The sequence below is a fragment of the Oncorhynchus mykiss genome, chromosome 1 (assembly GCF_057628025.1).
Source record: "Oncorhynchus mykiss isolate SJ-2025 chromosome 1, ASM5762802v1, whole genome shotgun sequence".
Taxonomy (NCBI): domain Eukaryota; kingdom Metazoa; phylum Chordata; class Actinopteri; order Salmoniformes; family Salmonidae; genus Oncorhynchus; species Oncorhynchus mykiss.
This window is the reverse complement of record NC_143022.1, coordinates 83,070,618-83,085,733: the sequence shown is the minus strand read 5'-3', so window position 1 is coordinate 83,085,733 and position 15,116 is coordinate 83,070,618.

The window sequence follows — 15,116 nt, the reverse complement described above, 5'->3', positions numbered from 1 at the left end:
TTGAACTTTGCAACCTTTTGCCACATTTCAGGCTTCAAACATAAAGATATAAAACTGTATTTTTTTGTGAAGAATCAACAACAAGTGGGACACAATCATGAAGTGGAACGACATTTATTGGATATTTCAAACTTTTTTAACAAATCAAAAACTGACAAATTGGGCGTGCAAAATTATTCAGCCCCCTTAAGTTAATACTTTGTAGCGCCACCTTTTGCTGCGATTACAGCTGTAAGTCGCTTGGGGTATGTCTCTATCAGTTTTGCACATCGAGAGACTGAAATTTTTTCCCATTCCTCCTTGCAAAACAGCTCGAGATCAGTGAGGTTGGATGGAGATCATTTGTGAACAGCAGTTTTCAGTTCTTTCCACAGATTCTCGATTGGATTCAGGTCTGGACTTTGACTTGGCCATTCTAACACCTGGATATGTTTATTTTTGAACCATTCCATTGTAGATTTTGCTTTATGTTTTGGATCATTGTCTTGTTGGAAGACAAATCTCCGTCCCAGTCTCAGGTCTTTTGCAGACTCCATCAGGTTTTCTTCCAGAATGGTCCTGTATTTGGCTCCATCCATCTTCCCATCAATTTTAACCATCTTCCCTGTCCCTGCTGAAGAAAAGCAGGCCCAAAGCATGATGCTGCCACCACCATGTTTGACAGTGGGGATGGTGTGTTCAGTGTGATGAGCTGTGTTGCTTTTACGCCAAACATAACGTTTTGCATTGTTGCCAAAAAGTTCAATTTTGGTTTCATCTGACCAGAGCACCTTCTTCCACATGTTTGGTGTGTCTCCCAGGTGGCTTGTGGCAAACTTTAAACAACACTTTTTATGGATATCTTTAAGAAATGGCTTTCTTCTTGCCACTCTTCCATAAAGGCCAGATTTGTGCAATATACGACTGATTGTTGTCCTATGGACAGAGTCTCCCACCTCAGCTGTAGATCTCTGCAGTTCATCCAGAGTGATCATGGGCCTCTTGGCTGCATCTCTGATCAGTCTTCTCCTTGTATGAGCTGAAAGTTTAGAGGGACGGCCAGGTCTTGGTAGATTTGCAGTGGTCTGATACTCCTTCCATTTCAATATTATCGCTTGCACAGTGCTCCTTGGGATGTTTAAAGCTTGGGAAATCTTTTTGTATCCAAATCCGGCTTTAAACTTCTTCACAACAGTATCTCGGACCTGCCTGGTGTGTTCCTTGTTCTTCATGATGCTCTCTGCGCTTTTAACGGACCTCTGAGACTATCACAGTGCAGGTGCATTTATACGGAGACTTGATTACACACAGGTGGATTGTATTTATCATCATTAGTCATTTAGGTCAACATTGGATCATTCAGAGATCCTCACTGAACTTCTGGAGAGAGTTTGCTGCACTGAAAGTAAAGGGTCTGAATAATTTTGCACGCCCAATTTTTCAGTTTTTGATTTGTTAAAAAAGTTTGAAATATCCAATAAATGTCGTTCCACTTCATGATTGTGTCCCACTTGATGTTGATTCTTCACAAAAAAATACAGTTTTATATCTTTATGTTTGAAGCCTGAAATGTGGCAAAAGGTCGCAAAGTTCAAGGGGGCAGAATACTTTCGCAAGGCACTGTAGATGGATGTGAAACTCTTCAGTTTTAGGGCCCCTAACATCACCCTTCTACTCTGCTGAAGCTGATAATAGGGCCTCTCACTCAGCCTCACACCTCTAACCCCACCAGAGGAGGCTGGTGGGAGGAGCTATACAAAGACGGGCTCATTGTAATAGCTGGAATGGAATCAATGGAACGGTATCAAACACATCAAACATATTGAAACCACATGGTTGACTCCGTTCCATAAATTAAATTCCAGCCATTACAATGAGCCCATCTATAGGTCCTCCCACCAGCCTCCTCTGAACCACACCTCTCAGAGGCCAGTTTAACAGTTTAACCCAGTCCCTTGCTTACAGAGAGTAAGCAAGGGACACCGTGAGTAGGTCTAGGCTCTGACAGGTTAAAGGCATCAGGATGCTTCAGTTCAGGGAAGCATGCGAACGCCTTTACTCTGTAAGCAAAAGACCGTGTTAAACTATTAAACTGGCCTCCGAGAGGTGTGGTTCAGAGGAGGCTGGTGGGAGGAGCTATAGGAGGACGGGCTTGAGTAAGGCACTCAACTCTACTGCTCCTGTAAGTTGCTCTGGGTAAGATCGTCTAGTGAATGTAATGATAACACTTTTCTTGGATAGTCCTCTTCATGTCCTCAACTCTAACTCCAGCCATAACCCTAACTTCATGTCCACATCAAGGCTCAACCCTAACCCCACCCATAACCCTAACTCTAGATTCATGTCCACACGCCTGCTATCACTCAGACTAGTATGGGGGTATCACTGCTCCCCCGGTTTTCCTACCTACCCTGCTGCTCCCCCATGGACATTTCCCACCCCCCATCAACTGACATTTAACCTGCCCCCACCCCAATGGACATTTACTATTGCGCAGCTGTTAATATGTATATATTATTATTTATGTTTTCATTATTATCAATTTTTATTATATTTGTATTGTTTTATTTCACTTCGTCCTGTGTTGATGGAGCTCGGAGCTAAGTAATTTCACTGTACCCTGTGATTACATCTCCAACCATGTACAAGTGACTATTAAACTCTCTAGTCTAATCTCAACCCTAACCCTAGTTATAAACCTAACCTAAACCCTTATCCTCAGAGATCAAGTCGCACCCTGGCCCCTTTCCTTAAAATAGCTGCTATCAGAGAGAAAAGGGAAGGCAATAAAAGTGCAGGGTGGATGTAACTATTTGTTTGTTCTGGGTCTGTATTACCAGAAACCCATGGTTTCTCTTCCTCATCTCCTGGTATGTGGGGATTCTTCAGCCTGAGTCACTGACACTCATAGCCCTAGGTGTCTATGGGATGGGCAAGAGTGTTGCTAGAATTTGAGGACATAGGTGGCATAACCCAAAGCCAGTGGGGCCTGCCAAAAACAGCCTTCCAAAAACATTTAGGGCGGCAGCCTCGGAAGCCCACCCCTAACGACGCCGATGAGGATGGGCATAACTTTACCGTTCTCATCTGAATATTTTTTTTTTATATAAAGTATCTGTTACACAGTGTGTTTTACAATATGTGACCCGATTCAGGAAACTAGGTGGCTGGCTGGCTCCCTAGTTGACATTATTATTTGTTTCCAGGAGCCGTTTGCTTTTCTAGTTAGAGCCTAATGTTAGCTAGCCAACATTGGACTTGGTTGGTTAGCACCCAGTACTGTGGCATTGTTGCCACTTTGTTCATTGTTGTTTAACTAGCTAACGTTAGCAGGCTGGCTCGTTAGCTAACGTTACATGATGTGTGTGATCTTAAAGGTTGTTTACCTAGCTAGGTTCATTGTTTACCAACCTAGCTATATGTCTTAAGCAAAAGTGTACTGTTAGCTAGCGAACGTTAGCTGGCTGGCTCCCTAGCGGACGTTATTATTCGTTTCCCAGAGATGTTTGCTTTTCTAGATAGTTGGCACTTTGTTCATTGTTGTTTAACTAGCTAACGTTAGCAGGCTGGCTCGTTAGCTTACGTGACGTGTGGTCTTAATAAACGTTGTTTACCTAGCTAGGTTCATTGTTTACCTAACTAGCTCGCTATAACGTTATGTCTTAAGCTAAAGTGTACTGTTAGCTAGCTAACGTTATTAATCGTTTCCCAGAGCTGTTTGCTCTTCTAGTTAGAGCCTAGTGTTGGTACTTTGTTGTCTACTTTTATCCAATGTAAAAAACACCATTTCACATTTTGCTACTTAAGTCCGAATCCAGGTAGTGAGTCACATATGATCAAGAAATGACAGCGATACAAAGCCCATTCCAAATCTCCATGGTTTTGTTGTAGGTTTATTTTAACATCTTGGAACATATGCAGAAACGTACAGTACCAGTCAAAGTTCGAACACACACATTCAAGAGTTTCCCTTTATTTTTACTATATTCCATTGTAGAAAAAAAGAATAAAAACAGAAATATAACATTTACATAAGTATTCAGACCCTTTACTCAGTACTTTGCTGAAGCACCTTTGGCAGCAACGACAGCCTTGAGTCTTCTGGGTATGACGCTACAAGCTTGCACACCTGTATTTGGGGAGTTTCTCCCATTCTTCTCTGCAGATCCTCTCAAGCTCTGTCAGGTTGGATGGGGAGCGTTGCTCCACAGCTATTTTCAGGTCTCTCCAGAGATGTTAGATCGGGTTCCAGTCTGGGCTCTGGCTGGGTCACTCAAGAACATTGAGACTTGTCCCGAAGCCACTCCTGTGTTGTCTTGGGTGTGTGCTTAGGGTCGTTGTCCTGTTGGAAGGTGAACCTTCGCATCAGTCTGAGGTCGTGAGTGCTCTGGAGCAGGTTTTCATCAAGGATCTCTCTGTAATTTGCTCCATTCATCTTCCCCTTGATCCTGACTAGTCTTCAAGTTCCCGCTGCTGAAAAACATCTCCACAGCATGATGCTGCCACCACCATGCTTCACCGTAGGGATGGTGCCAGGTTTCCTGCAGACGTGACGCTTGGCATTCAAGTCAAAGCGTTCGATCTTGGTTTCATCAGCACAGATAGTCTTGTTTCTCATGGTCCGAGAGTCTTTAGTTGCCTTTTGCAAACTCCAAGCGGGCTGTCATGTGCCTTTTACTGAGGAGTGGCTTCTGTCAGGCCACTCTACCATAAAGACCTGATTGGTGGAGTGCTGAAGAGATAGTTGTCCTTCTGGAAGGTTCTCCCATCTCCACAGACGGCACCATTCCCCAGATCTGTGCATTGACACAACCCTGTCTCGCAGCTCTACAGACAATTCCTTCGACCTCATAGTTTTTTAATGTCCAATCAATTGAATTTACCACAGGTGTACTCCAATCAAGTTGTAGAAACATCTCAAGGATGATCAATGGAAATAGGATGCAGCTGAGCTCAATTTTGAGTCTCATAGCAAAGGGTCTGAATACTTATGTAAATAAGGTATTTTTAAATTTTATACGTTTGCAAAAAATTCTAAAAATCCGTTTTCATTTTGTCACTATGGCTATTGTGTGTAGATTGATGAGGGGAAAAAACATTTAATACATTTTAGAATAAGGCTGTAAAGTAACAAAATGTGCAAAAAGTCAAGGGGTCTGAATACTTTCCGAGGGCACTGTACCTGCAGTAGGATTTCAGTTGGGAGGCCAGTTTGTCTTGCTACACTTAGGCAGTAGATCATGAGTGTAACCTTTTTTAGGATATACCTGATATGCTTGTCCCAGGTCAGGTCAGCTGACACCATTACACCCAGCAAAAGGAAGGACTCCACACATTCAGCTGGATGGCAGTTTACAGCAACCACTGGTGGAGAGGCCTTGTCAGCAACCCTTTTGAAGCAGATTACCATATTCTTGGTTTTCTCTTCCTTCATGTAGAGGCAGTTGGTTTTTCCCCACTCTGCCACTGCATTGATCACTGCTTGCGTTTGGCCAGGTAGCTTGCCAGGGAGCAACTCTGTGAGTGTAAGTTCATCAGCGTACTTTACAGGATGGACGCTGCTTGGGAGGCTGGAGTGTAGGGTGTTCATGCATAGCACAAATATTAGGGGAGAGAGCAATCCACCCTGCGGTATTTTAGCTGGGACTAGCTGTGGGTTTCCTCACTGTTCACTTGTGGTTGTCTAGGTAGCTCTTGATGGTGTGAGTAGGAGCTGGCCATGGTCCATGGTGTTAAATGCTCTTCAAAAGTCTATAAAGGTTACATTAACATCTTGCTTTGGCACTTGGTTTGAGATGTTGTGCTACAACTGTAGGAGATGGAGAATAGCAGACCCTGTTGACCTGTTCTTCACGAAGACGTCGTGAAGACTTGATGTTATGAGCAGTCTCCTTCTCCAGTATATCACGTAGCAACCCATTAAATATTTTCCCCATGGAGTTGAGATTTGGCTGTAGGGGAGGTGGGGCTTTTTCACTTACGCACAACATAGACAATGGACTGTTTCCATTGAGAGGGGAAGGATCTGTGTTCCATACATGAGTTGAAGATATGGCACAGAACTGGTGCTAGCTCCTCACACTATGTTTTCAGGAACAAGGGGGGAATTTTGTTGGGGCCCGCAGACTTCTGCCCATTCAGTCGCTTCAGACAGGTTTTGATCCAGCCAATGCTGAATCTGCAGGGACAGAGCTCTTATTTAGAATAACTTATTTGTTGTAAGGATCGGTTCATCAAAAGTTACTCTTCTTTCTCACATATTTCACTTCAGATCTTCAAGAGGAGTTTTTAATTGGATTTTAGTTGCCTACGGTAAGAAGTAACATTTAGATTCCGAAACCTTTGGTGTAAATTACTGTAATAACTACAGAGGTTACACTCTTAGGTTTTAACTAGGATTTAGTGCACTCTATGCAGATTATCAATGTTTCAGTACTTGTTTCTCTGGCAGTGACTCAAGGTCTGGTGAAATATAGCATGAGGGGAATACTGACAGGATAACCACTCATAGTGAATCACTGAGAATCACAAGCTGTTAGCTCAGTCACAGAACACAACTCAGGATTATAGTGAGGAACAACCTATCATTACCGCATGAGGCTAGTGGTACATATACAGTAAATAGCCAGTACTGTTTTAATTGTGTTTTATATTTACAGTTGGTCAAATAAAATGGAAATTAAATTATATTTTGGTGTGTTCTCTCTATTGCGCTATTTCAGTGAACGTGTTCTACTACACTTACAGTATAATTAAAAATTCTGGAGTTGTGTCACTGAGCTCTTGACCACAGGGTTTGGTTTCAGTCAGCTGTATTCATATGAAGTGACCACTTTACACAAAATGACTCCAAACCTGTAAAGTTCATAGTATCACACAAAACATTGATTTTACTGTATGCTGTAGGATCGTTGAATGCAATGGATACAGAACTGTCTAAAGTAAGTTACCCTTAACTGCATACTGTGTCTGACATCAAAAAGCCCGTAGTGGGGTTGATGTAAATGTGATGCAATCCCTGCAAAGGTTCAACCGAGATGCAGGCCAGAGAAACTGCTGCGCACACATCCCGTCTCAGGAGGAAAAGAGAGAAGGGGATGAAACACAGTTTAATCTTGTGATTATCAAAAGGGACAAGTGATGAGCTCAAAGGAACTATTCTGAAATTCTTATGAATACATTTTCAAAAAAGAGAACTTGCGAATGCATGATGTAATTCTAAGAATGTTGTTTCATAGTAAATTGCTGTATACTTCTAATAGCATTAAAACAAATCAATATAACTCTGCTTGTCAACATTTCAAGCTGGTCACACAACTAAACTGTACAGGGCCCAGTGAGATAAAGGGAGTGATTTCAGACACTGTGTGCCTTGGCAGCCCGAGTGGGCCCATAAAGGGAAGACACAAGAGTTTAGTTCAAGTCGCTCTTGTGGCATGCACTGCTCTAATATAAACCAAATACATTGAGAACAGGGTATGAAGTTGTACTGTATCTCAAAGCACTCAATATAGGATTTGAATGGGGTCTTTGACCACGGTATCCTGAGTACGTTGCTTCTTGGCAGAGGTAAAAATCGATTCCGATTAGACACAGAAAGAAGGCCTTTGCACTGTGCATTTCAAGCTGTAAAAGCTGTCACTGTGTTATACCAATGCACTATGAATTTTATGGCTTCTAGTAATCTCAAGTGCAATGAATTTCTAATTCTGTAGATATCCTCATTCTGTATTTATTTAGATCAAAATTCCATGTGCTGTGAATTCTTCCCACTGAGGTGAAATCAAGGTTATATGCCCTGGAGCCTGTATCATTGTAACAAGAGCAACACTGAATCCAGCGAGTAAAGAACTGAATAAGAAATACAATTTGTGCATATTACAGGTTTTCTCAATCGTGTACAAGCATTTCTTTGGAACTATGTTGTCGATTTCCTAAACAGAGTCCACAAGACACCGAACTCTGTGGCCTTTGGCAAAACAGTAAATGTGTTTTCAAAATGTATTTGCCTTCTCAAAACATAAATACATCAATTCATCAAAACTGTATTCTACCGTCAAAATTGCAAACATGTTCATCAAAAGAACATGACCGCCAGCAAAAAGATTAACACAACCACACTTATCTTTTGAGTCTGAGCAGACAAAACAGAAAGTTAGTTTGTCTTTTAAAAATCCAGGTAGATCAATACATTTTCTTTGCAGTCAACTATCCAAAGGTTGTATAGATGGAAGTTGCAGAATTATGGGCAAATACTCTCCTTTTATACATAGTTCACCAAACAATTTAACATAAAATCAAATATTATTCCTAATAAAAATGATAATAATAAGCACATTGTGTGCAGGATTCATTCATCAGTATCATCACAATCCAAATCCATGCATTTCAATACATAGCCTTGTTTCCTCCTAGTTTCGTAGACTTTCCATTGGTGCACAGAAACACAATCCACAATAGAAATAAGGAAAGGTGAATACAATGGCGAAAACAAAACTGATATGGATGTATAGGCCTCAACCCACACCAAAGCAAAGCTCTAAAATGGAAGGTCACAATGTTGGAGATGATGATTTAGGAGTAACCTAAAGTTACTTAGAAGTAACCCAACTTCCTTCACGACATCTCTGTCCCCGTTGCCTAGACCTTTCCCTACATTGTACATGGTTTGACACTGAGGGGGTGATTTAGAATTTTGCGCAGTAGTATTTACCGAAGTCAAGACTATAACCACTTTTGGAGTTAACTAGTGGTCTCAAATCGTATCCTGATGTTGACAGCAGATGGGAGTCATAACATTGCTAACATACATTTTGAGAAAACAAGTTATATTAAGTGGCTAGCTAGCTAGCATTAGCAACGTTTGATGGTCAATGAGACTGAGAGCTAGCTAGCCAGCTGAGCTAGCAAACAATGTAATACAAGTATAATTTCAGATTAAAAAAATACTCCAGGAGGCTGTTCATTTCAGGAATCACCGTGGCAAGTACTCCTTGTGCACTGTTGAATTATTTGTCACATAAACATGACTTTTCAAAAGAAACTCAGTTTTTGCCATAGCCCTCACTGGCATTCATGCAATTTAAACGTGAGTTTGTCCGAGGTGTCAGACTCTGCAACATTTGAAATCCATTGGAGCGCTGCAACTGGTTGGCCAAAATTCTGGGGGGGTGTTTAGCGAAGGGTCAATTGCACACATTTCTCTCCTGATGAAAACAATGTGTTAAAATTCTGTGAACAAAACACTTAACCGTGAATTTTGTATTCACTGATGACATTTGTATTTAAAGTTTAGCAAAAGGTGGTCTAAGATATGAAAGCCATGTACAAAGACAAGATAATTATCAGAAATTCTGTACATGTATTTTGCATTTGATCATTGCTGCTCTGCTATCGATACGTTTCAACTTGTGCTATTCTTATCAAAGGGTTGATATAGTTGGTCTTTAGTGATCCTTCAGGTGGTAGTCCACTGCTATGAGTATTCCCATGGTGATACATGAGTCTGTGGTGAAGAGGTCAAGCAGACACATGCTCAAGTTACAATTTTGTTTAATCGCTTTGGTACTATTTTCACAAGTATGTGGTAAAATGTCACAACCCTTAGTACAAAACTCAAAACAGATCATATAAAAGGCTGTTTTTTAAAACTTTAAACACATTTTTAATTTGCTGCCAAAGCAGCATCTACTCTTCCTGGGGTCCAGCTAAATTAAGGCAGTTTATACAATTTTTAAAACATTACAATACATTCACAGATTTTACAACACACTGTGTGCCCTCAGACCCCTACTAAACCACTACCACATATCTACAGTACTAAATCCATGTGTATGTATAGTGCATATGTTATCGTGTGTGTGTGTGTGTGTGTGTATGCATGTGTCTGTGCCAATGTTTGTGTTGCTTCACAGTCCCCGCTGTTCCATAAGGTGTTTTTTTAATCTGTTTTTTGAATCTAATTATACTGCTTGCATCAGTTACTTGATGTGGAATAGAGTTCCATGTAGCCATGGCTCTATGTAGTACTGTGTGCCTCCCATAGTCTGTTCTGGACTTGGGGAATGTGAAGATACCTCTTGTGGCATGTCTTGTGGGGTATGCATGGGTGTCTGAGCTTTGTGCCAGTAGTTTAGGCAGACAGCTCGGTGCATTCAACACCTCTCATAAATAAAAGTAGCCAAGAGAGATTGACATGCATGTTATTAATATTAGCTCTCTGTGTACATCCAAGGGCCAGCCGTGCTGCCCTGTTCTGAGCCAATTGCAATTTGTTGTGGCATCTGACCACACAACTGAACAGTAGTCAAAGTGTAGGACTTTCTTGTTGATAGTGTTGTTAATTAAGAGCATCGCTTTCTTATAGACTTCTCCCCATCTTAGCTACTACTGCATCAAAATGTTTTCACCTTGACAGTTTACAATCTAGGGTTGCTCCAAGCAGTTTAGTCATCTCAACTTGCTCAATTTCCACATGATTTATTACAACATTTAGTTGAGGTTTAGGGTTTAGTGAGTGTTTTATTCCAAATACAATACTTGTAGTTTAAGAAATATTTAGGGATAACGTATTCCTTGCCACCCACTCTGAAACTAACTGCAGCGCTTTGTTGAGTGTTGCAGTCATTTCAGTCTCTGTAGTAGCTGACGTGTATAGTGTTGAGTCATCTGCATACATAGACATTCTGGCTTTACTCAAAGTCAGTGGCATGTCATTAGTAAAAATGGAAAAAAGCAAGGGCCGAAACAGCTACCCTGGGGAACTCCTGACTCTAGATTATATTTGAGAGGCTTCCATTAAAGAACACCCTCTGTGTTCTGTTAGACAAGTAACTCATTATCCACATTATAGCAGGGGGTGTAAAGCCATAACACATACGTTTTTCCAGCAGCAGACTATGATCGATAATGTCAAAAGCTACACTGAAGTCTAACAAGACAGCCCCACAATCATTTTATCATCAATTTCTCTCAGCCAATCATCAGTAATTTGTGTAAGTGCTGTGCTTGTTGAGTGTCCTTCTCTATAAGCATTCTGAAATTCTGTTATCAATTTGTTTACTGTGAAATAGCATCGTATCTGGTCAAACACAATTTTTTCCAGAAGTTTACTAAGGGTTGGTTTACTAATAGGCTGATTGGTCGACTATTTGAGCCAGTAAAGGGGGCTTTACTATTATTGGGTAGCGGAATGACTAGCTTCCCTCCAGGCCTGAGGGCACACACTCTCTAGTAGGCTTAACTTGAAGATGTGGCAAATTTGGAGTGGAAATATTGTCTGTTGTTATCCTCAGTAATTTTCCATCCAGATTGTCAGACCCTGGTGGCTTGTAATTGTTGATAGACAACAATAATTTTTTCACCTCTTCCACACTGACTTTACGGAATTCAAAAGTACAATTCTTGTTTTTCATAATTTGGTCCGATATAATTGGATGTGTAGTGTCAGCGTTTGTTGCTGGCATGTCATCCCTAAGTTTGCTTATCTTGCCAATGAAAAAGCCATTAAAGTAGTTTGCAATATCAATGGGCTTTGTGATGATTGAGCCATCTGATTCATTGAATGAAGGAGCCAACTTTTTCCCCAAATGTTTTATTTAAGGTGCCCCAAAGCTTTTTACTATCATTCTTTATATAATTTATCTTTGTTTCATAGTGTAGTTTATTTTTATTTTAATTTAGTATAGTCACATGATTTCTTAATTTGCAGCATGTTTGCCAATCAGTTGGGCTGCCAGACGTAATTGCCATACCTTTTGCCTCGTCCCTCTCAACCATACAATTTTTCAAATCCTCTTCAATACAAGGGGATTTAACAGTTTTTACAGTCATTTTCTTAATGGGTGTGTGCTTATTAGTAACTGGAATAGGTAGTTTTATAAATGTGTCAAGTGCAGCGTCTGGTTGCTCATCATTACACACCGCAGACCAGCAAATATTCTTTACATCATCAACATATGAATCGCTACACAACTTCTTGTATGACCTCTTATACACTATATTAGGCCCAGGCTTTGGAACTTTGGTTTACCTATGTATGGCTATTATATTGTGATCACTACATTCAATGGATTTGGATACTGCTTTAAAGCAAATATCTGCAGAATTAATAAAGATGTGATTAATACATTTTAATGATTTAATTCCTGTGCTGTTTGTAACTACCCTGGTAGGTTGACGGACAACCTGATCCAGGTTGCAGGCACTGGTTACAGTTTGACATTTTTTCCTGAGTGGGCAGCTTGATGATAGCCAGTCAATATTTAAATCACCCAGAAAATATACTTCTCTTTTATATCACATACATTATCAAGCATTTCACACATATTATCCAGATACTGACTGTTAGCACTTGGTGGTCTACAGCAGCTTCCCACAAGAATGGGCTTTAGGCGAGGCAGATGAACCTGTAGCCATATTACTTCAACAGTGTTTAACATTAGATCGTCTCTAAGCTTTACAGGAATGTGGTTCTGAATATAGACCGCAACACTGCCTCCGTTGGAATTTCTGTCTTTTTGGTAGATGTTATAACCATGTATTGCTACCATTGTATCATCAAAAGTATTATCTAAGTGAGGTTCAGAGATAGTCAGAATATGAACATCATCTGTTACAAGCAAGTTATTGACTTCATGGACCTTGTTTCTTAGGCTACATGTGTTAATATGGGCTATTTTTAAAACTTTTCTGGGTTGCTTGATTGTTTTTAATGCTTTCCTGGGAAGATTATCAGAGATAGACTTACACATGTTATTTACATTGAAGCTGATAGTGCAGGGTGAGCTGCATAAAGTGGTCTTTCTAGTGTTGCACACCGCCTCAGTGCTAACAGTGTAACTCTGGTTTATAGGCTCATGATTACTGCTTAATATAGCTGTAAGATAAACAGATGTATTCGGTGCAATTAGGGGTACATCAATTAAATTACTTACATTGTGTTTGCCAATGCCCCTATGATCACGTACATTTGATGCAGCATTATGACGACTTATTGTCACAATGGTAGGGATTAACTGAGCCGGTCTTGGATCATTTACCAGTCATTGTTTCAACGCAGCCTTGAAATGCGTGGACAGAGTCCAGGAGCCAAGATGATTTGGATGGACTCCATCATTCCTGTAGAGTATCTTCTGTCTCACCATAGAGCTGCCTATGATGACAGCTGGTGATGTTGAATGGGCTGGTCTCTCAGGCAGCCTCACGGTCTGGTGTTCTGAGCTGGAGCTCTGAGGATCACAACCGAGGACGAAGACGCAGGTACTTCCGGATTTGATCTTGATTGGTAAGCCACAAAGGACGAAGGCGCCAGAACCTCTGGATCGAGTGCTGCAAAGCTGTTTCTGGTCTGTGTCAGTTCTGGGCTCAACATCTCCATGGAGAACCCCGTTGCCAGAGGAAGCCTTCATCAACTTCCACGGCGAGTGACTTACCTCCATGGCTGGTTGGTTGGGTCGAGAACAGCTCCATTCTCCAGGGAAGGGGGAGAACCCTTAGGGGATGGAACCCTGCCGAGCACTGGCCAGTCGGCTGTGGAAAGCCGACAAGGCGGCGAAACTTCCACCAGACCAGAGCTTCGTCCGCCTACTGGGGTGGGAGAAAGAGAAAAAGTAGGTGGGCGTGGGTTCCCCAGTAGCTTATGTACAGTTGAAGTCGGAAGTTTACATACACCTTAGCCAAATACATTTAACCTCCGTTTTTCACAATTCCTGACATTTAATCATAGTAAAAATTCCCTGTCTTAAGGTCAGTTAGGATCACCACTTTATTTTAAGAATGTGAAATATCAGAATAATAGTAGAGAGAATTATTTATTTCAGCTTTTATGTCTTTCATCACATTCCCAGTGGGTCAGTAGTTAACATAAACTCAATTAGTATTTGGTAGCATTGCCTTTAAATTGATTAAATTGGGTCAAATGTTTTGGGTAGCCTTCCACAAGCTTCCCACAATAAATTGGGTGAATTTTGGCCCATTCCTCCTGACAGAGCTGGTGTAACTGAGTTTGGTTTGTAGGCCTCCTTGCTCACACACACTTTTTCAGTTCTGCCCACAAATTTTCTATACGATTGAGGTCAGAGCTTTGTGATGGCCACTCCAATACCTTGACTTTGTTGACCTTAAACTATTTTGCCACAATTTGGGAAGTATGTTTGAGGTCATTGTCCATTTGGAAGACGCATTTGTGACCAAGCTTTAACTTCCTGACTGATGTCTTGAGATGTTGCTTCAATATATCCACATAATTTTTCTCCCTCATGATGCCATCTATTTTGTGAAGTGCACCAGTCCCTCCTGCAGCAAAGCACCCCCACAACATGATGCTGCCACCCCCATGCTTCACAGTTGGGATTGTGTTTTTCGGCTTGCAAGCCTCCCCCTTTTTCCTCCAAACATAACGATGGTCATTATTGCCAAAGAATTCTATTTGTGTTTCATCAGACCAGAGGACATTTCTCCAAAAAGTACGATCTTTGTCCCCATGTGCATTTGCAAACCGTAGTCTGGCTTTTTTATGCCGGTTTTTGAGCAGTGGTTTCTTCCTTGCTGAGTGGCCTTTCAGGTTATGTTGATACAGGACTCGTTTTACTGTGGATATAGATACTTTTGTACCTGTTTTCTCCAGCATCTTCACAAGGTCCTTTGCTGTCATTCTGGGATTGATTTGCACTTTTTGCGCCACAGTATGTTCATCTCTATGAGACAGAACGCGTCACCTTCCTGAGCGGTGTGACGGCTGCGTGGTCCCATGATGTTTATACTTGTGTACTATTGTTTGTACAGATGAATGTGGTACCTTCAGGTATTTGGAAATTGCTCCCAAGGATGAATCAGACTTGTGAAGGTCTACACATTTTTTAGCTGATTATTTTGATTTTCCCATGATGCCAAGCAAAGAGGCACTGAGTTTGAAGGTAGGCCTTGAAATACATCCACAGGTACACCTCCAATTGACTCAAATTATGTCAATTAGCCTATCAGAAGCTTCTAAAGCCATGAAATACTTTTCTGGAATTTTCCAAGCTGTTTAAAGGCACAGTCAACTTAGTGTATGTAAACTTCTGACCTACTGGAATTGTGATGCAGTGAATTGTAAGTTAAATATTCTGTCTGTAAACAATTAGTGGAAAAATTAC